This window comes from Triturus cristatus, chromosome 1_2, assembly GCF_964204655.1.
Source record: "Triturus cristatus chromosome 1_2, aTriCri1.1, whole genome shotgun sequence".
NCBI classification, from domain to species: Eukaryota; Metazoa; Chordata; class Amphibia; order Caudata; family Salamandridae; genus Triturus; species Triturus cristatus.
In genome coordinates, this window is record NC_140580.1 from 661,515,581 (window position 1) to 661,538,737 (window position 23,157).

Here is a 23,157-nt window from a genome sequence, read left to right on the forward strand (position 1 = left end):
TTATTAATTTTGTTTTTCTTGAGTTTTATAATCGTTACTGCAAGTATATTATTGCATATGTATTATCCTGTTTCTAGACGTGCTTTTAATATAACTGATGAACATTCTTTTAGTGACCTACCCCCACATGAGTTGTCCTATAGACTTGCGCTGCGTAATAACACTTTCATTAGTATGTTACATCATTCTCATCAGACTAGTAATGCCACTAATTGTTGGGTGTGTGGTCGACTCCCTCCCTATCAGAATAACAAAGGAGTTCTGCCTTTCTTTCCACATCCGTTCACATATAATGGCACTTGTGGAGCATGGTTTAGTTTATTGAATTCCATAGATTCAAACACAGCAGTTTATCAACACCATTGGATATGGGGAAATCTGAATATAGTGTTATACAAGGTCTGTCACCCTGACAAGGAGGGTCACCCTAGTAGAACAGGAACTGATCTAGAAAATGAAGTATATAGCTTAGGTAATTTTACACCTAATCTCATGATTCTGAATGTCGAATCCGAAGTTGAGCTAATTTTGCCCACCATGTCAGTATTCCCAGTTAAAGGTGAATTATGTGTAAGGAAAGTTGGTTCCATACATATGGGCCATAGTAAATGCGTTACTATTGTAGAATATAGTGATGAAGGAAAATCTACATTTAGAGCTTCTCGCCATTCCTACTTTATATGTGGTCAGACGGCATATATGCGTTTACCTCTAGATTGGGATGGTACCTGTTACATAGCATTCCTTTTGCCACCTGTTTTCCTAGCTCCTCCTGATTATTATCGAAATACTCATTTAGTACACAATAGAGAGCGAAGAGATCTCCCAGTTGTCGATTATACTGAGACGGCATGGGACAAGTATGTAGATTTCAATAAAGGTATTTTTCCATATATAGGTACAATTTCAAATAGTAAGCTGATACGTAGACTAACCAAGACTCTTGAAGCCGTAGTGAATGAGACTATAGCTGCCCTAGGCAATCTGACAGAGGAACAATCAGTGATGAGGATCGTTGTCCTTCAAAATCGGCTTGTCCTTGACGTCATCTTGGCCGATAGGGGCGGAGCTTGTAGGGTCATCGGATCCAGCTGCTGCATATTCATACCAGAAAATTCGCCATCTGTATATAAAGCTATAACACGCCTTCATAAGATTGTGAGCCAGATACACGAGGATCCAGGCACTTGGACTTGGTCCGGGTGGTTTTGGAGTCTGATATCAGCCTGGGGATGGAGAGTTCTATCTTTCCTAGGTATTGGCCTTCTTATACTATTCAGTTGCTGCTTATGCCTGCAATGTGGACCAGCGATTTGTGGTTTGTGTGCCACATCGTGTATTCCGCATCAAGGTTTTCGTTCAAAATCCCGGAAGAAGAAAGAAGAAGAAATGATGCTCCATGAGCAACTCGATGGATTAATGAAGATTGATGTTTCTTGACGGGCAAGTAGGGGACAAGGAGGGAATGTGGAAAAGTGGATTTTCCTGATCAGTTATGTCCCCTATCTTGGACCCCAACGGTTCTATATGCATGTTACAAACACATGTATGTTCCCTCCAGTTTCAGTTTCGAAGACGCAAACACATGTGCGTCCACCATCAACATGTTCTCTGTCAGATCCGCTATCAATGAGCTGGATATTTGATTCCTAAGTAGGAAAGGCCACCGACTTTATATGGCTCAGTTACTCCATTTTTACAGTTCAGGCGAAGTAGGCCCGATTCTGTCCTCAAAGCCTTTCCCTGCTCTCTGCCTCTGACAAGCGTCAGCTGGAGCCCGCATCTGCACCCATGAACTTTGTCCTATTTCCTGTGCAGCTAACGGTGCCTGCCTCGACCAGTTTTTGCCTGCCTGCCAAAAAGCTGTATTTCACCTTCGAATTATCTCCTTTGCTCTTCAGCCGATGCATTCCTGTCTAGTGATTTAGGTAAACATTTCCTTTAGCTTCCGAGTAAGGGGCTTGGCCTCTTTGTGCTCATGCAAGTAATTCATAGCCCAGTTGCCATGGAAAGTTTTCTGCCTCTTGCATCTCACATAGACACTTAGACGTTTGTGCACGCACACAGTCAGTATAGACTAGATTCTGTCCGAGAGTCCTTCCTTGTGGATAACATAGTTCTTTAAACATAGGATGTTAGATATGATTTGGGATTAGGTTGACTTGACCCTCCAGACTTTTCGTCTCTACATGTAGAGTTAATGTCAAGTCCCCTTCACCCCCTAGTTACACGTCAATTACACGTCATGCTGCTGCGCGCGCATCTATGCCAAGTATTATCTTATAGATCCACCTATATATGATAACTCTAACCAATTATGTTTCTTTTTACTCCTTATTACGCCTAGTTTCGTTTACGTAATTACTATGTCACTTTTCATATCAATTGTTACGCCTTCTACATTCATTTCATTGTAATGTACTTACTATAAAAATGCATGTCTGTCAATAAAATATCGTACTTCACTTCCTGAACCTTCTTGGTGACGGAACCTGAAGGCCGCGACTCGAGTCGGCCATTTTTGGAATAAAGCCCATTCAGAAACCTCTTATACCACGGATTCTGCCTCTTATTATTCTGAGCTATTTTGATTAAAGTTCCAGTATGAAATTCAGTTCGGTAAAGAAGAATTTATTTACCACAAGTGGACAGAGACATGTGAGGGGTGGGTGCCTATCACTCCCAGCAGTGGACAGAGACATGGGGGTGTGTACATCATTATCAGATGACCACAACTCCATGGGTGTACGTACGCATCCCTAATTTTCGACTATGTTGATAGTGCCATAACAACACATCACTGACAGCGCATGCCGCAGAAGGTCAGAACAACACCCAGGGGCAAAGAGGGGGCGAGGGGCAGGAAACATAACCCCTACCCAATTAAAAAAAAATATATCCTGTACATACATTACCTTCAGGGTCTGGTCACATCGGGGGCATGTCCACCAATCCCTGCGTACCGCCACAACGGAAGTGGACGTGTACGCGTACCCGTCACCACTACAATGGTGGGACGGACCGTACCCACGCTCTGAGGGCGTGGGTATGGTCTGTTCCACCATTGTAGTGGTGATGTAGGGGTACGCGTGGTACGGACCGTACCCACACCCTCAGAGCGTGGGTACGGTCCGTACCACGCATACCCCTACATCACCACAACAATGGTGGTACGGACCGTACCCACGCCCTCAGAGCATGGGTACGGTCCGTACCACACATACCCCTACATCACCACAACAATGGTGGTACGGACCATACCCATGCCCTCAGAGCGTGGGTACGGTCCGTACCACCATTGTAATGGTGACGTAGGGTTACGCGTGGTACGGACCGTACCCGCGCTCTGAGGGCGTGGGTACGGTCCGTACCACCATTGTTGTGGTGATGTAGGGCTATGCGTGGTACGACCGTACCAACGCTCTGAGGGCGTGGGTACGGTCCGTACCACCATTGTTGTGGTGATGTAGGGGTACGCGTGGTACGGACCGTACCCACGCTCTGAGTCCGTGGGTAGGGTCCGTACCACCATTGTAGTGGTGATGTAGGGGTACGCGTGGTATGGACTACCCATGGACTCAGAGCGTGGGTACGGCCCGTACCACCATTGTAGAGGTGATGTAGGGGTATGTGTGGTACGGACCGTACCCACGCTCTGAGGGCGTGGGTATGGTCTGTTCCACCATTGTAGTGGTGATGTAGGGGTATGCGTGGTATGGACCGTACCCACGCCCTCAGAGCGTGGGTACGGTCCGTACCACGCGTACCCCTACATCACCACAACAATGGTGGTATGGACCATACCCACGCCCTCAGAGCGTGGGTACGGTCCGTACCACGCGTACCCCTACATCACCACAACAATGGTGGTACGGACCATACCCATGCCCTCAGAGCGTGGGTACGGTCCGTACCACCATTGTAGTGGTGACGTAGGGTTACGCGTGGTACGGACCGTACCCGCGCTCTGAGGGCGTGGGTACGGTCCGTACCACCATTGTTGTGGTGATGTAGGGCTATGCGTGGGACGGACCGTACCAACGCTCTGAGGGCGTGGGTACGGTCCGTACCACCATTGTTGTGGTGATGTAGGGGTACGCGTGGTACGGACCGTACCCACGCTCTGAGTCCGTGGGTACGGTCCGTACCACCATTGTAGTGGTGATGTAGGGGTACGCGTGGTATGGACTACCCACGGACTCAGAGCGTGGGTACGGTCCATACCACCATTGTAGAGGTGATGTAGGGGTATGTGTGGTACGGACCGTACCCACGCTCTGAGGGCGTGGGTACGGTCCGTACCACCATTGTTGAGGTGATGTAGGGGTATGCGTGTGACGGACCGTACCCATGCCCTCAGAGCGTGGGTACGGTCCTTACCACCATTGTAGTGGTGACGTAGGGGTACGCGTGGTACATACCGTACCCAACCTATGAATGCAGGGGTACGGACTGCATCACCCGTACCCCTAGGGCACCAGTACATTTGTGATACAAGGCATACACACGCCACAAATGTTGGCTTAGGGCCTGGTGCAGCATATAACCAGTATATTGGGGTGTGTGTATGCCCAGGACAGCAGTGTACTGCACCAAGGGTGCGGGTGGGTGGGTGGCTGCCTAGGATTCCCAGCAGTGGACAAAGACATGTGAGGTGTGGGTGCCTATCACTCCCAGCAGTGGACAGAGACAAGTGAGGTGTGGGTGCCTATCACTCCCAGCAGTGGACAGAGACATGTGAGGGTTGAGTGCAGAGAACTCTCAGCAGTGGACAGAGACATGGGGGTGGGTGCAGAGGACTCCCAGCAGTGGACAGAGACATGTGAGGGGTGGGTGCCTATCACTCGCTGCAGTGGACAGAGACATGTGGGGGGTGGGTGCAGAGGACTCCCAGCAGTGGACAGAGACATGGGGGTGGATGCAGAAGACTCCCAGCAGTGGACAGAGACATGTGAGGGATGGGTGCCTATCACTCCCAGCAGTGGACAGAGACATGTGAGGGGTGGATGCAGAGGAAAACCAGCAGTGGACAGAGACATGTGAGGGGTGGGTGCCTATCACTCCCAGCAGTGGACAGAGACATGGGGGTGAGTGCTTATCACTCCCAGCAGTGGACAGAGACATGGGGGTGTGTACATCATTATCAGATGACCACAACTCCATGGGTGTACGTACGCATCCCTAATTTTCGACTATGTTGATAGTGCCATAACAACACATCACTGACAGCAGTGTCCCACTCCCATGAGGATGGATGTCTTTCCCCCACTGCATGACACACCACATGTGGGTGTGAGGACAAATGACACATGCATACCCACCCCTGGCGGATGCAGCACAATAGACACACAGAGATCATGCCACAAGACTGTATAGTCATGTCAATGCCTACTCAACTAAGAGAGCCAAAGGGAACACACACTGTCACGCACATCCCAGGACTGATAGGAAAACAGGTGCTGGGACAGCCACCAAGATGTTGTCTCTCATGGAAGGAATAGGGTGGAGTTCTCACAGATACAATGCCCACAATTGTGAGTCAGGTGCCCAAATACCCTGCAGAACAAGTACCATATGTGTGCTAGGCTGGGATTCCACACATGCATAGTGCGGAAAAGGGACAATTTCTCCATGAAGGCATGGCAACATACTCAATACACAAGTACAGTGACTAGCAAGGATGGCACAGACGATGCAGCCGGAGACATTGCTGAGCAGGCATGGCCATAGTTGAAGGGATCCGTCACCAACAAAGGGAATGTATACATAGGTCAGCACAACAATTGTGCAACTCTCTGCAGGGAAGATGTCAGGTGCCAAGGAGGAAGGGACAATCCTTGGTACAATGTCTCAAAAAACAAATAACACACATGACCAATGATCCTTTGCAGAGACCTTGTGATGGCACGCAGATCACATGGGCCACCTCATGACCATCAGACTCGAACCTTTGCCCGAAACATAACACATTACCACAACCCCAACTCCTGGAGCATCAGCACCAACATCAATACCTGAAATTCAATAGTGTTCAAAGTCAAAAGAAAGTGCTTTAATCAGCATAAGATAATATTTTTTTCAACAACACTATATACAAAGGCCAATGGCCAGTCCAGAATAGAAGTGCTTGGGGGGACACATGGGCACGTGTCTCCCCTAGCTTGCCTGCACATTAGAACCCTCAGGTTCGTCGACTGGGGGGGACGCATCATGTGGGGAAGGACCAGGCACCGCAGGGACAGGAGGTGTAAGGGTAGGTGTGGTGTGTGCAGGGACGGGCGCCTCCACCACAGGGGGTGGGGCAGCGCCAAAGGTGGCAGTGAGCTCGGCGCTGCACACTTCTGCCAGGGCGTCCAGAGTATCCCCTGCACCGGAAGAAACCACAGGCACAAAGGAGGGGGGGTCAGAGGGATGGGGTGCAGCGCTACTGGGGGAGGGGGTGGACAGGGGGGGACTCAACTCCCCTACCCGGGGAGTGCCTTGCCCGTTTGCAGGCTGGTGACCCAGTGGGGCTGAGGCCCAGCACAGCCAAGTAGCTCTCCTTGCCACGGGAGCCAAGGGGAGTGCCATTGGAGGGACTGGGTAGTGAGGCATGCAGACTCAGACTGTGGCTGCGTGTATGCCTGTGTGCCCCAGACCCAGTGGGTATGCCTTTATCCCCCTGAGTGTGCGTGCCAGGAGGTGTGTGCTTACCCTTACGTGTTTGTGTGCTGCCTGTGTCTGGTGGGGTACGTGCTTGGGAATGTCTGGGTGTGCATGGGACAGGCATGGGAGTGGGAAGTGTGGATGGGGCAGGGGTAGGGGGGGACGAAGAGCTGCAGGAGACTCACTGCTGCCGTCAGTGAAGAGTCCATGGACCTCAGCAACATCCGTTGTTCAGACATCGCTGCTGACATGCCCTCCATGAACGACACCATCTGTGTCAGCAGTCTGGTGTGGCCATGGAGGACATTCAGCATCGATGTCTGGCCAACCTGCAACTGCCGCTGAATGTCCACAGACTCTGCAGTGAGGGCAGCAGGGGTGACAGGGGCAGGGGGTGCGGTGCCTGGCACAAAGGAGACATGGTGGTGCCCTGCACGGACAGAAGGGACCGGAGCAACTGGGAGGGCGGTGATGGGAATGGAGGAGGCGGTGACAGATGTTGTGCTGCTGCCAGGTGTTGTAGCAGACTCCGCCCCCTCAAGGAGTTCAGCCTCGGACCCGTCAGCGTCGTAGTCTGTGTCGCCACCAGACAGGTCCACTGCCTGACTCCCCTCGCCCTCCGTGCCACTTGCTTCCGCAGACTCGCCAGCAGTGGTGGCACCGGTGCTGGATCCCTCCTCCAGGTCCGTGCAGGTGTCTCCCTCGGTGTCCTCCGATGATGCTGTGGGCAAGGTGAAGATACAGAAAATAATCAGTCACCTGAATACATCTGACACATGAGTCCAAACAAAATAGGTCACAGTGCATATCAGGAAATGCATCATGTGTAACATCTAGATTACTCCGCACATATGTAAGCCCTGCACTCCCCAGTTGGTTGACCCACCATGCCACTTGGAAACAAGGAAAAATAGGACACAACAGCAAATAACATGATATCGAATTATACTGAGAAGTTAGTGTCTGGGAACAGTTGAGCACAGCAATACTATGAAGGCATGCCACCTCTTGTTTTCTGTGAACGAAACACTATTGGTGCACCCAAGGCTAAATAACAGACCTCAATGCTGAAGGTGTCCCCACACTCAGAGACCTGTGAGTACTTTGGAAACCCAAACGAAATACATTGTGATCCCTTGGGAATCACAACACTTTACACAATCTACATGCTTAAAATGTGTGAATGTGCCACTTTGTGAACAGAACACACATGTGCCTGTATAAAAGAAGTCACACAAGGAGGTGCACACAAAACTACATTTACACAGTCATTGTATGAGCTGCCAGCCTTATTCAAATAAGCCACTGTTAGAAAGAAATGGGGTTTCAGTAAGTACATATACATGGCACCACGGCGGTCTGGATGACTTGACACTCGTAAGTTGGTATCAGCAACAACCAAGGGCTTACCCAAATGCCACCACACTGTGGGAACATGTATATGTAAAATCTGAAAAAAAGTGTTATTCGAACTGTGCCTTTCTTTATAATGTGCCAGCGTGTCCCCTGAAAGTGTAAAGGTGGTTTCTTGTGCACTTCCTTGGGAGACATCTGTCATGCAGGCACATTATTGTCCTTCACAATAAACCATCAAAGTCAAGCATTGAAAAAATTAAGACATGTTGACAAGTGTAGTGAGTGCCAAGGTACAAGACTTCCTGGCTAACAACTTGAATCATGCCACCTGTCACATGGCAATACGTACCATGATGACACAGTTGGCAACACATCTGACCCACTGCCTGTCATGTGGAGTGGCACACATGTCCAAACACCGGACAATGCATAAGCTAATGGGCCTGCAATTGTGTCGGAATAACGAGCACCTGCACTGAGGAGACAGCCTCATGGCAACCAAGAATGTAGACACAGATGTCAGCACACAAAGACCAAACAACGTAGCATCTGGACCACACACTGGTTCCAAAAATGGATGAGCAGGAATCATGTATTTAAACTTTTGACACATTCTGCAAAGCACAAACATTAAACCCTGCACAACATAACTGGGTCACTGCATGTTGAGTGTCTGTCCAGACAATTATCACACACAGGTCAGACCTGGCAAGGAGACATAAGGTTTGGACATGTAGGCCTTGCCCGCACAAACCCCCCATACCTGAGACAATGTGATTGAGACAGATCAAGAAGTTACACCTCTTAATCTGGGTTTACTAAAATGTGCATCAAGAATTCCTAAATGTACTCCACATCACCTCGTGAGGATGCCAACACATATTTGTGACAAACAACCATCAACAGATAGTTGTACATAGACACACAGGCACTACCCAGTGTGAGGATGCACAAGCCACATGGGGTCACCCTGTACAGTGGACACATGTAGCACACTTTACATAAATACAAATGAGGGCAGGGAACAATGCCACATAGGCCAACCTATGCTGAACACACAGAGAATGGGCACAGTGTTGGATGACACACATGATTCCAAGGCAAGGGTGTCTCAGGGGACTGTAGTGGGCACACTGCTCCATGGTCCTGGAATGATCTGACTGTAACATGAGCAACCGTCCCGGCACTATGCATATCTCCCACTCATGCACATCATGTCTGAGGCCACAACATCGGTCATGCATGCTGCAAGTCTGTTAATTTGAAACCTCACACTCCTATGTTGAGACTCAGCTTCAGTGCCAACAAATATGGACTCCCAAATGACTGAACACGACAGGGCACAGGTAAGGTACCAACACATGTCACAGACCACCCCCACACATGACGCAGAAAGCAATGTGCACTTGGATTAACTGGCAGCCTAGATGACCATGTGCAATAGTGATTATACAAAAATCAGATAGGAGGGAGAAAGAAGGGCTTAGGTCCACTCAGCTTCCTTGTCTCAATATATCAAAAAATCAGTAGTAGAGTGGATCACTGGTCCTGGGAAACCAGGGTATTGCATGGTTAGTACTTTGTACTGTTTAAGAAACCCTCATTCACGTTTGGTTAAGGATCGAAATTAGCGGTATATCTTGATTCTCCGCTGGATTTGATATTAACGTGATCGCATAATCATTGGGTTAATCCAATGCTTCCTCCACCCGGAGGCTTTTACCACTGGTAATCACAGTAGTGATCGTGAATAAAAAAGGTGAAGTGATTGTGGTGAAGAAAAAAGTTGTTTAAAAAATCTCGTAAAGCCAGTAGATTTCTTTATTAGTACTGGATTCGGGATAGGTAAAAATGTTTTCTAGTTGTGCACGTATCCGACTTATTATGGTCAAGTGCACTTTTTAAAAAAATTGTGTCCAAAAAAGGTCGACATGTTTCAGCCCTCGTCAGCCCCTAGGGGTCAAGTGGGCTTTCTTCAGGACCTGGTGGAAAACAGAGTGGCCTTAACTACAGGCACCCTTGTAGATGTGCAGGAAAATTATTTCCTTCTTGGTTGCACATTCAATCTAAAAGGTTCGTGAGGGAGGGGGGGAAAGAAAGAAAGAAGGAAAACATTGTGAATCCATTCAATATATATGCAATCATAAAATGGCAAAACTTTTTGTGAGTGAGACCCCCTAGGTGGGGAAACACTTGGTATGGCAAAGTTCGTCCCTCCTTTACATGCAAGAAAACGACCCTATTCACAATCCATTTTGTCATATTCCCAGAGGAGTGATAAACCAAATCTCCAGGCATCTCCTCATTACCAACATAAGAAGTGCGAGCTCTGTACTCCCTTGTGAGCTATTCAGGTTAAGGGGTCGAGAGAAATAACACTTCCAAATGTTCATCGAGGGTGACTGGGATCTTGGTCATCACGTGGGACCACATTGTAAATCAGAATGAGGCTGAGCTCTTTTGAAAGCTTGTAAATAGATACATTTCTGGACAATAAAGTTTTTTCAGACAGACTAAGCTAAGCGACTTTCGTTTGTGTTACTTCCGTGGGACCACATTGTAAATCAGAATGAGGCTGAGTTCTTTTGAAAGCTTGTAAATAAATACATTTCAGGACAATAAAGTTTTTCAGACAGACTAAGCTAAGCGACTTTCGTTTGTGTTACTTCCGTGGTTAAGTTTATCGGGCTATCAGAGATAAGAACCTTGAATATGAAAAAAAACAATGCGTTATTACATTCTTTTCAGTGGCTTCTGAGTCGCGTAAAGCGAGTAAAATACACGACAATGTGAGTTCGCTAGAGACAGAAATGTAGAAATGGTCGTGGTTACCTGGTCTCCTTTGTTACAGGCCACAACGGGTACTCTAGGGGGGTCGCTTCACACTCTAATGGTGTTTGAAGAAAAAGCAGTGCTTCAAAAGAAAGTAATCTTGGGAATACGTTACGTGTTGTGCTCTCGGCGCTCTGGATCACCTTCCATTACCTCTTTGGCGTCGGTCTGTGACCTGTGCTGACTCTGCCTCCTAGGACCCGGTGAAGACAAAGGTTCCGGGTCGGCTAGTTCTTTTGAAGGCAGAGTGGTCATAGACATGAGAAAAAGACTCGCTATTTTCACCAAAAATTTCTGATACACAACTCGATTTAGTAGTCGCCTAATTCTCATGTTTTTTTTATATATATAAAAGGGGTATTCGTGGAAGATAGTTACAAAATTTGTACAAAGTGAGTTCTTGTATGTCTTGCCATGAATATTCGTTAATTAATTCAATGTTTTCTCCGTTACCATGGTATATACGGTACCGTGATCTTTTGAAGCAATTGGTGATCATGTTTTTTAACTGGGATCGACTGCATTAGTTTCGTTAAGTTCAGGTTTGAGCTGGAATGCGTCAAGTGGGTAGATAGGTCATTTGCGCATCTACTTACTATGGTAGAAGGACGGATATGGCCGCATTGGTCAATGCTCAAATTTACAATATTTATCTCATTTCTAGACAGAAAGGAAGAGATATCGGTTTCGGAATAACGCTAGATTTCACAGAAAACTTCACATTAATGGATGTTGATCTATCAATCATGTGTTCTTAAGGCTGAGCCATGGGATATTATCGTTCAGACCTCGTGTGTGTGTTTGGAGACGATATACCCATCTTTGTTCCTTTTCGAACAGTGTTCTTTCGGCATTGAAGTTTCTAAAGGGTAGAGTCTCTAAAATGACCCATTGCAGATCATCCACAGTGTGTCCTTGCTCTATGAAGTGACAACTCATCTTTGTGGTCATTTTTTTGCATTTCACATTGCTTCTATGTTCACATAGTCTCGTTTTGGCTTTTCGTGTGGTCATGCCAATGTATCTTAGACTGCAAGGGCATGTAATCATGTAGATTACATGGGTGGTGTTGCAGTTTGTATGTGATCTGATTGTCCATTTTAAATCAGGCAGTAGTTGCAATGTTTTGGTCGCTGTAGTTAGGTGACATACTGAGCAGGTGCCACATGGAAAGTGTCCTGTTATGGGCGAGTTGTTCCATGGACCTCGTGGGATTTCATTGATAGTTTTCTCTGGAGGTCTTGTATGGACGAGTAGGTCTTTTAAGTTCCTAGTCCTTCTATTCGAAAACCTTGGTTTAGGCCATTTCAGAGATCCAGAGGTGAGGATCTTCCAGTTCTTGTTTACGATTTTCTTGATGTTATTGGACACCGTACTATAGGTACTCACACAGGTGATGAGATCTGGTGTTGGTTCTTTTGTGATGGTTTCGAGTAGCACTTCTCTCTGTTGATTTTTGGCCCTCTTTTGGCATTTTTCAATGGTCTTGACTGGGTAGTCTCTTGTACGGAGTTTCTCACTGAGGTCCCGGGCTTGACTTTTGTACTCTCTCATCTCACTGCAATTACGTCTTAACCTTAGGAATTGCCCATAAGGGAGATTATCTCTTAATGGGCGTGGGTGAAAGCTCTTATAGGACAAGAGACTATTCTTGGCGGTTGACTTGAAGAACGTTTTAGTGTGTATTGTATTGTTTTTGATGAATATCGTGACATCCAGGAAATCCAGACTATTTGAACTCGCTGTATATGTGAATTTTAACCACGCATCTCTCTCGTTCAGCCAATGGTGGAATTCAGTCAGGGTATCTCTATCCCCTTCCCATATTAGGAGCACATCATCGATGTAGCGTTTCCAAAAGACGATTTTGTTTCGAAAGGGGTTAGAGGTGTCAAAAATATGGTTTGTCTCAAAGTCACTGACATACAGCCCTGCCACACTCGGCGCGAAGGTGCTCCCCATAGATGTTCCGTGGCACTGCTTGTACATTGTTTTGTTGTATTGGAAGTGGTTCTCAGTTAGTGCTAATCTGCAGCATTCAAGTACAAAGTGTTTTGGGAGTTTTATGCTCCCATTGTTGGTTGAAAAGAAGTGTCTCTAAGGTTTCTAGGGTCTTCTGTTGAGGTAGGCTTGTATATAAGCTTTCAACGTCTAGACCAACCAAAAGCATCTTATCCTCAGAGAATTGTAGGTTCTGAAGAAGGTTCAAAAGATTTTTTGTGTCCCTCAGGTAGGTGGCAGTCTGTTGTACTAATGGTTTTAGATAATGATCGGCAAATTGCGATAATGGTTCAAGGATAGAACCTATTCCTGAAACAATAGGTCGTCCTGGTGGTGGTCGTTTTTCCTTATGAATTTTGGGAAGGGAGTAGAAGTACGGCATCCGGGGTGATTTGGTCAGTAGGAAGTCTGCTTCTGATTTCGAAATCCAGTTATTGGTCTCTGCTTCATCGATCATTAAAGCAATCGTATTCTGTAGGCGTGGGGTAGGATCTACAGTGATCACTTGGTAGAATTTAGTGTCACTGAGAAGATCAGTACATTGTTGGTTGTACCCTTCTTTACTTAGTAGCACAATTCCCCCACCTTTATCTGCTGGTTTGATTACTAGTTCACTGTTTAGACGTAATGAGTCTAATGCTCTTTGTTCAGATTTTGAGAAATTGATGAAGGGTTTGTTGGTCGAATCTTTGAGGTCTTCAACTTCCTTCATTATTGCCTGTTCAAAGGCAAGGATCTCTACTGGAACCTGATGGTTCAGTGGGCAGAAGTTCGACTTGCGGCGAAATGTTGTGTCGCAGCTTTTGGATGGTTCTTCTTGGTTGTTAAAAAATGCTTTCAACTTGATAGTTCTGCAGAAATCCGCCATTTCACATTGAAGTTTAAATAAATCAAGTGGGGGTGTGGGGACATAGCTGAGGCCTTTATTGAGGACGTCTTCCTGTTCCTTTGTGAGTGGGGTGTCGGTCAGGTTGAAGACGAGGTTGTTGCGCTGATCCCTGGTTTTGCATTCGTCATGCTTCTCGTGTGTACCTGACGTTCTTGGTCGAACCAGGTCACTCCTTTCCATCTCGTTCGGCTGTTCGGTTGGCCTCTCCCTAAAAAAGGCGGCCTATGTGTGTAGCTCTGTCCCATATCTGGTGGTGTTGGGTTCCCCATAGGAGGAGGGGGAATTGGGTAGAAAGGGTTTGCCCAGCCTTGGAGGTTCGGATTGAAAGTGTTGAAAGGCATTGGATGTGGTTGTGGGCCAAAGTAGGGGTTGAACCAGTTGTTTGATCTCCTCCTGTTTTGGCGTCTGTATTGGCCTCTGTTTCTTCTTGGTGTGTAAGCTTCATCGCCACTCCAATCTGATCCGTTGGTTGAAGAACTCATACTGGAGTTGCTTAGGTTGTCAGTTGTGTTGTCTGGAATTTTATAATCATCCGCACTATATGGATGCATTCGCTCCATAGAGAATTTTTTGAGGTCTTTCCCTAATTTCTGAATTTTGTTCTGTGTAATGTATTCTTTGGTTTCATTAATTTCCTTGTTGATCTCTTCCAAAGACCTCAAAGATTCGACCAACAAACCCTTCATCAATTTCTCAAAATCTGAACAAAGAGCATTAGACTCATTGCGTCTAAACAGTGAACTAGTAATCAAACCAGCAGATAAAGGTGGGGGAATTGTGCTACTAAGTAAAGAAGGGTACAACCAACAATGTACTGATCTTCTCAGTGACACTAAATTCTACCAAGTGATCACTGTAGATCCTACCCCACGCCTACAGAATACGATTGCTTTAATGATCGATGAAGCAGAGACCAATAACTGGATTTCGAAATCAGAAGCAGACTTCCTACTGACCAAATCACCCCGGATGCCGTACTTCTACTCCCTTCCCAAAATCCATAAGGAAAAACGACCACCACCAGGACGACCTATTGTTTCAGGAATAGGTTCTATCCTTGAACCATTATCGCAATTTGCCGATCATTATCTAAAACCATTAGTACAACAGACTGCCACCTACCTGAGGGACACAAAAAATCTTTTGAACCTTCTTCAGAACCTACAATTCTCTGAGGATAAGATGCTTTTGGTTGGTCTAGACGTTGAAAGCTTATATACAAGCCTACCTCAACAGAAGACCCTAGAAACCTTAGAGACACTTCTTTTCAACCAACAATGGGAGCATAAAACACCAAGACACTTTGTACTTGAATGCTGCAGATTAGCACTAACTGAGAACCACTTCCAATACAACAAAACAATGTACAAGCAGTGCCACGGAACATCTATGGGGAGCACCTTCGCGCCGAGTGTGGCAGGGCTGTATGTCAGTGACTTTGAGACGAACCATATTTTTGACACCTCTAACCCCTTTCGAAACAAAATCGTCTTTTGGAAACGCTACATCGATGATGTGCTCCTAATATGGGAAGGGGATAGAGATACCCTGACTGAATTCCACCATTGGCTGAACGAGAGAGATGCGTGGTTAAAATTCACATATACAGCGAGTTCAAATAGTCTGGATTTCCTGGATGTCACGATATTCATCAAAAACAATACAATACACACTAAAACGTTCTTCAAGTCAACCGCCAAGAATAGTCTCTTGTCCTATAAGAGCTTTCACCCACGCCCATTAAGAGATAATCTCCCTTATGGGCAATTCCTAAGGTTAAGACGTAATTGCAGTGAGATGAGAGAGTACAAAAGTCAAGCCCGGGACCTCAGTGAGAAACTCCGTACAAGAGACTACCCAGTCAAGACCATTGAAAAATGCCAAAAGAGGGCCAAAAATCAACAGAGAGAAGTGCTACTCGAAACCATCACAAAAGAACCAACACCAGATCTCATCACCTGTGTGAGTACCTATAGTACGGTGTCCAATAACATCAAGAAAATCGTAAACAAGAACTGGAAGATCCTCACCTCTGGATCTCTGAAATGGCCTAAACCAAGGTTTTCGAATAGAAGGACTAGGAACTTAAAAGACCTACTCGTCCATACAAGACCTCCAGAGAAAACTATCAATGAAATCCCACGAGGTCCATGGAACAACTCGCCCATAACAGGACACTTTCCATGTGGCACCTGCTCAGTATTTCACCTAACTACAGCGACCAAAACATTGCAACTACTGCCTGATTTAAAATGGACAATCAGATCACATACAAACTGCAACACCACCCATGTAATCTACATGATTACATGCCCTTGCAGTCTAAGATACATTGGCATGACCACACGAAAAGCCAAAACGAGACTATGTGAACATAGAAGCAATGTGAAATGCAAAAAAATGACCACAAAGATGAGTTGTCACTTCATAGAGCAAGGACACACTGTGGATGATCTGCAATGGGTCATTTTAGAGACTCTACCCTTTAGAAACTTCAATGCCGAAAGAACACTGTTCGAAAAGGAACGAAGATGGGTATATCGTCTCCAAACACACAGACGAGGTCTGAACGATAATATCCCATGGCTCAGCCTTAAGAACACATGATTGATAGATCAACATCCATTAATGTGAAGTTTTCTGTGAAATCTAGCGTTATTCAGAAACCGATATCTCTTCCTTTCTGTCTAGAAATGAGATAAATATTGTAAATTTGAGCATTTACCAATGCGGCCATATCCGTCCTTCTACCATAGTAAGTAGATGCGCAAATGACCTATCTACCCACTTGACGCATTCCAGCTCAAACCTGAACTTAACGAAACTAATGCAGTCGATCCCAGTTAAAAAACATGATCACCAATTGCTTCAAAAGATCACGGTACCGTATATACCATGGTAACGGAGAAAACATTGAATTAATTAACGAATATTCATGGCAAGACATACAAGAACTCACTTTGTACAAATTTTGTAACTATCTTCCACGAATACCCCTTTTATATATATAAACAAAACATGAGAATTAGGCGACTACTAAATCGAGTTGTGTATCAGAAATATTTGGTGAAAATAGCGAGTCTTTTTCTCATGTCTATGACCACTCTGCCTTCAAAAGAACTAGCCGACCCGGAACCTTTGTCTTCACCGGGTCCTAGGAGGCAGAGTCAGCACAGGTCACAGACCGACGCCAAAGAGGTAATGGAAGGTGATGCAGAGCGCCGAGAGCACAACAAGTAACGTATTCCCAAGATTACTTTCTTTTGAAGCACTGCTTTTTCTTCAAACACCATTAGAGCGTGAAGCGACCCCCCTAGAGTACCCGTTGTGGCCTGTAACAAAGGAGACCAGGTAACCACGACCATTTCTACATTTATGTCTCTAGCGAACTCACATTGTCGTGTATTTTACTCGCTTTACGCGACTCAGAAGCCATTGAAAAGAATGTAATAACGCATTGTATTTTTTCATATTCAAGGTTCTTATCTCTGATAGCCCGATAAACTTAACCACGGAAGTAACACAAACGAAAGTCGCTTAGCTTAGTCTGTCTGAAAAACTTTATTGTCCTGAAATGTATTTATTTACAAGCTTTCAAAAGAACTCAGCCTCATTCTGATTTACAATGTGGTCCCACGGAAGTAACACAAACGAAAGTCGCTTAGCTTAGTCTGTCTGAAAAAACGTTATTGTCCAGAAATGCATCTATTTACAAGCTTTCAAAAGAGCTCAGCCTCATTCTGATTTACAATGTGGTCCCACGTGATGACCAAGATCCCAGTCACCCTCGATGAACATTTGGAAGTGTTATTTCTCTCGACCCCTTAACCTGAATAGCTCACAAGGGAGTACAGAGCACGCACTTCTTATGTTGGTAATGAGGAGATGCCTGGAGATTTGGTTTATCACCCCTCTGGGAATATGACAAAATGGATTGTGAATAGGGTCTGTTTCTTGCATGTAAAGGAGGGACGAACTTTGCCATACCAAGTGTTTCCCCACCTAGGGGGTCTCACTCACAAAAGGTTTTTCCATTTTATGATTGCATATATATTGAATGGATTCACAATGTTTTCCTTCTTTCTTTCTTCCCCCCCCCCTCACGAACCTTTTAGATTGAATGTGCAACCAAGAAGGAAATAATTTTCCTGCACATCCACAAGGGTGCCTGTAGTTAAGGCCACTCTGTTTTGCACCAGGTCCTGAAGAAAGCCCACTTGACCCCTAGGGGCTGACGAGGGCTGAAACATGTCGACCTTTTTTGGACACAATTTTTTTTAAAAGTGCACTTGACCATAATAAGTCGGATACGTGCACAACTAGAAAACTTTTTTACCTATCCCGAATCCAGTACTAATAAAGAAATCTACTGGCTTTACGAGATTTTTTAAACAACTTTTTTCTTCACCACAATCACTTCACCTTTTTTATTCACGATCACTACTGTGATTACCAGTGGTAAAAGCCTCTGGGTGGAGGAAGCATTGGATTAACCCAATGATTATGCGATCACGTTAATACCAAATCCAGCGGAGAATCAAGATATACCGCTAATTTCGATCCTTAACCAAACGTGAATGAGGGTTTCTTAAACAGTACAAAGTACTAACCATGCAATACCCTGGTTTCCCAGGACCAGTGATCCACTCTACTACTGATTTTTTGATACAATAGTGATTATACACAGACCAGGGAACACATGTCAAGGAGGGGAAGGGAGGAAGAACAGCACCGGTTGACTTGGGGGAACAGGATATGCACTGCACATATAAACCCTGGCAGTGTATCCAGGCGACTGAGCACTTCCAAAAGCTGGTGACACACAACCAACACATATGTACCTACCCCCTCCTTGCTGCTGTCTCTCCTGTAACCGCCTATCCATGTCAGGGAAGACCACCGCTAGGACACGCCTCATCTGGTGGGCCAGGCGTCGGCGCCCGCTGTGGGGGCGTGGAGGTGAGTCCCCCAGCAGGACCCAGGCGATCCTCCGGGTCCAGCACCGGATGTCCTGCCACTGTTTTCTTACTTTGGCTAGGCGCCGACTGCGACCCTCCACCGATCTCACGGCCCTGACGGCCCGTTTCCAGATCTCCCCTTTCACGTAGGCAGTTACCTGTGAGGATGACAAAGTGAGACAACATCACTACACCTGCTCCATGTCAGAGACACACACATTTGAGCATCTTTTATATGTTGAACAGGGCATAGGATGCTGCCAAGGAATAGCATCTTAGTCATATGGACATTGGCCTCTGTGGAAGCCCCAATGCACTTCATGGCATATAAAGTACACAGGTGGCATGAGGGGTGCGACACACTCCATGAACATGGCACACACTGTGCATCACAAGCAACACCAGGCTGATGGACAGCACCTCCAAGCAGTTACATGCCCCAGGCCACTGACGCAACCTCAGCAGAGTACACAGACACACACAGGCACAGATCAATCACATGCCATTGGCAACAGCGGATACAAACCTCACTCTGCACATGTGCCACTTGCCTGTGGGGTGTCACAGGTGTGGGTCTAGCTCAGCAAGTCAGACACACAGCATGGCTTACTTCTCACATCATATGGGTAGAGCTGTTGCCTCCTCCATGCAGATGTGGTGCAACACTTCACATAGACACTCACCCACATGACAAGGAACATTCACACACATCAATGTCCAGGGGGCGTACACATCACTTGGACACTCTCACCACAGCTCCACTCAACTCACACACATCTGTGGGTACAGTCACCTGTCACACCGGGGGGACCACTGAATCACATCAGGACTATAGCCAAAAAATGCCACAAAGGATTAGCCACGCTGAATGTGTCATGCACTATGCAGTGAATGTCACAGTAAGCACAATGCAAGTGAGGAGTGCACACATGCACTACATCATGCTCTGCATGGGCGACATAAGCCATCCCCCCCTTGATAAATAAAATAAAAATAGGTACACAGTCAAAGCTAGTGGAGTCAGCACTCATCTGCTCCCCTGGTCTCCCATATAGGCTGGGGTACTGTGGGAGGATGACATCCAGCAATGCCTCATTCTCCTCCTGGGTGAATGGCTGGGCCCTCTCCACAGACCTTGACATGGTGCCAGAGGAAGCACAGATAGCAGCAGTGTTGTCAACAGCAAAGTTGTGCAGGCAAGTGCCCTCTCATGGGTTCTGGCTGACTTATATGTATCTTGCTGAGGGGCATTCATTTGGAGGAGTACATAGTGATTAGTCAGATTCATTTGCATCTTACGTTTACTCCAATCCCTTTCCACATACACCAGTGACAGCATTTGCATTGTTCAAATTTTGAACATCATGTCAAGTCAACAACCACTTTGCAACATTGTATTTTGTGGCCAACTGACTTTTCCAGGCCACCTGATGGAAAAATTTGAACTGAAAACTCTGTATCCATGACAACCAGCATGCATTTAGTGCCTAATACTTGTCCCTTATGTGTCCCCTATGTAAATTTCAAATCCACACACAGGTACGGTGCGTTTCACACGTACCCCTACGGCACCAGTTGCACAGTGCCTTTGACACGTACATGTATGCACTGGTAGTACACGTACGGGTACGTGTACTACCAGTGCCTACAGGTACATGTACTACCAGTGCCTACACGTACGTGTACTACCAGTGCCTACACGTACGTACGTGTACTACCAGTGCCTACACGTACGTGTACGCAATGGTAGTACACGTATGTGTAGGCACTGGTAGTACACGTACCCGTACGTGTACTACCAGTGCGTACACGTACGTGTCGGCACTGGTAGTACACGTACGTGTAGGCACTGGTAGTACACGTATGTGTACGCACTGGACTGGTAGTACACGTACGGGTACGTGTACTACCAGTGCCTACACGTACATGTACTACCAGTGCGTACACGTACGTGTACTACCAGTGCGTACACGTACGTGTATGCACTGGTAGTACACGTACGGGTACGTGTACTACCAGTGCCTACACGTACATGTACTACCAGTGCCTACACATACGTGTACGCACTGGTAGTACACGTACGGGTACGTGTACTACCAGTGCCTACACCTACGTGTAGGCACTGGTAGTACACGTACGTGTAGGCACTGGTAGTACACGTACGTGTAAGCACTGGTAGTACACGTACGGGTACGTGTACTACCATTGCCTACACATATGTGTAGGCAATGGTAGTACACTTACGTGTAGGCACTGGTAGTACACGTACGTGTACGCACTGGTAGTACACGTACGGGTACGTGTACTACCAGTGCCTACACGTACATGTACTACCAGTGCCTACACGTACGTGTACGCACTGGTAGTACACGTATGGGTAGGTGTACTACCAGTGCCTACACGTACGTGTACGCAATGGTAGTACACGTACGTGTAAGCACTGGTAGTACACGTACGTGTAGGCACTGGTAGTACACGTACCTGTACGTGTACTACCAGTGCCTACACGTACGTGTACTACCAGTGCCTACACGTACCCATACGTGTACTACCAGTGCCTACACATACGTGTACTATCAGTGCCTACATGTACATGTACGCAATGGTAGTACACGTACGTGTAGGCACTGGTAGTACACGTACCCGTACATGTACTACCAGTGCGTACATGTACGTGTAGGCACTGGGACTACACGTACGTGTACGCACTGGTAGTACACGTACGGGTACGTGTACTACCAGTGCCTACACATACGTGTACTACCAGTGCCTACACGTATGTGTAGGCAATGGTAGTAGACGTACGTGTAGACACTGGTAGTACACGTACCCATATGTGTACTACCAGTGCCTACACGTACGTGTAGGCACTGCTAGTACCCATACGTGTAGGCACTGGTAGTACCCGTACATGTACGCACTGGTAGTACACGTACGTGTAGGCACTGGTAGTACACGTACGTGTGTACGGTCCGTACCACGAGTGCTCCTACGGCACCACTACTATAGTGATACGGACCGTACTTGTACGGTCCATACCACGCGTGCTCTTACGGCCTCACAACTCTGGTGATATGGACCGTACACACCCCCTCAGAGCGTGTGTACGTTGCATTTCACACGCTTACACTGTTGAGAGGATGCGCACACGAAAGGAATGGAGGTCTCAGACTCGCACAAGGATGTACATCAAGTCATTGTCATTGCTGTCCTACATGTGCAGGGCCTAGGTGTGTCAGGCAGTGATATTGCACATGTCTCCTCATGTATTTGCACAATTGATGTGTGATGAACCTGTGACAAATGTCATGTGTGATGGGGCACTATGTGGCACACTTCCCCTTCACACTTTGCACATGTGTGCATGTAGTACAAACGTGTCAAGCACAGCATCACTGGTATGGCACGGTCACCACCACCCGCAACTGTCCCCTGATGACAGGGACACTAACAACTGACATTTAACGACCAGCGTGCAACGATGTGACTATGTCATATGTGTGTCAAGTGTTCCCATGAGCTTGCTGTTGGTGTTCCGTCAACTGCATCTGCTGTTGCTGCATCCAACATGTGTCTGTGTCTAGATGGGCATGGCACACATCAACGCACACCATGCCACATGCGGATTTCCACGTAACGTGTGTCTGTATGCATCGAACTTGATATTTTGACATGAGGACATATCTGCGTCATCTCAATGTCTGTGTTTTCTGTTTTCACGTGTACCCCTTCATCGCAATGTGTGCGAGCTGTACATTTGACATTCCATGTGATCTGTGCGTCTAGTTTGCTGTCAGCTGTCTGTATGAGATGACATCCTTAAAATGCTGAGATGTGGATGTATGTCACTCTTAATGTCTCTGGCTATTCACTGGCACTGGCCCACAGTTTGTTTCAGGGCATGTCATGTAGACTTGACAATCAACGGGTGTAGCTGGCTTTTCGTAGGAGTATCACCTGGCTGGCATACGTGTCCTGGATGTATTGCACAGACCAGACTCTGTTTTTAGCAGATGTGTATTAGCAGTTGAGCATGTGCTCAGTTCATTGACATTGATGTTGTTATGTTCTCACTCTTCGTTATTCCTTCCAAATTTCTGCAGGGCACCGCCTGTCCCCAGACCAATGCCAGACTTGGGTGCCATGAGGGAACATGACTGCATACGCCATTACAAATTCACCCAACAGTTGATTGAGGACCTGTCAAACAGGCTGGCACCACACCTCCAACCGCGACACAGTTATCCTACTGCGCTGACCCCCAAGATTAAGGTGATGGCAGCCCCACATTTTTTTGCCACATGTACGTTTCAATTCACCATAGCTGATGTTGGTGGCATGTCCCAGACGATGTTCAGCCATGTCCTGCATGATGTTTTGGCAGCCATGTTGGAGCACCTGGATGAATTCATCCATTTTCCGACTCCTGAGGAGTTGACAGGTGTCAAGGGTGATTTCTATGCCCTGGGAGGGATG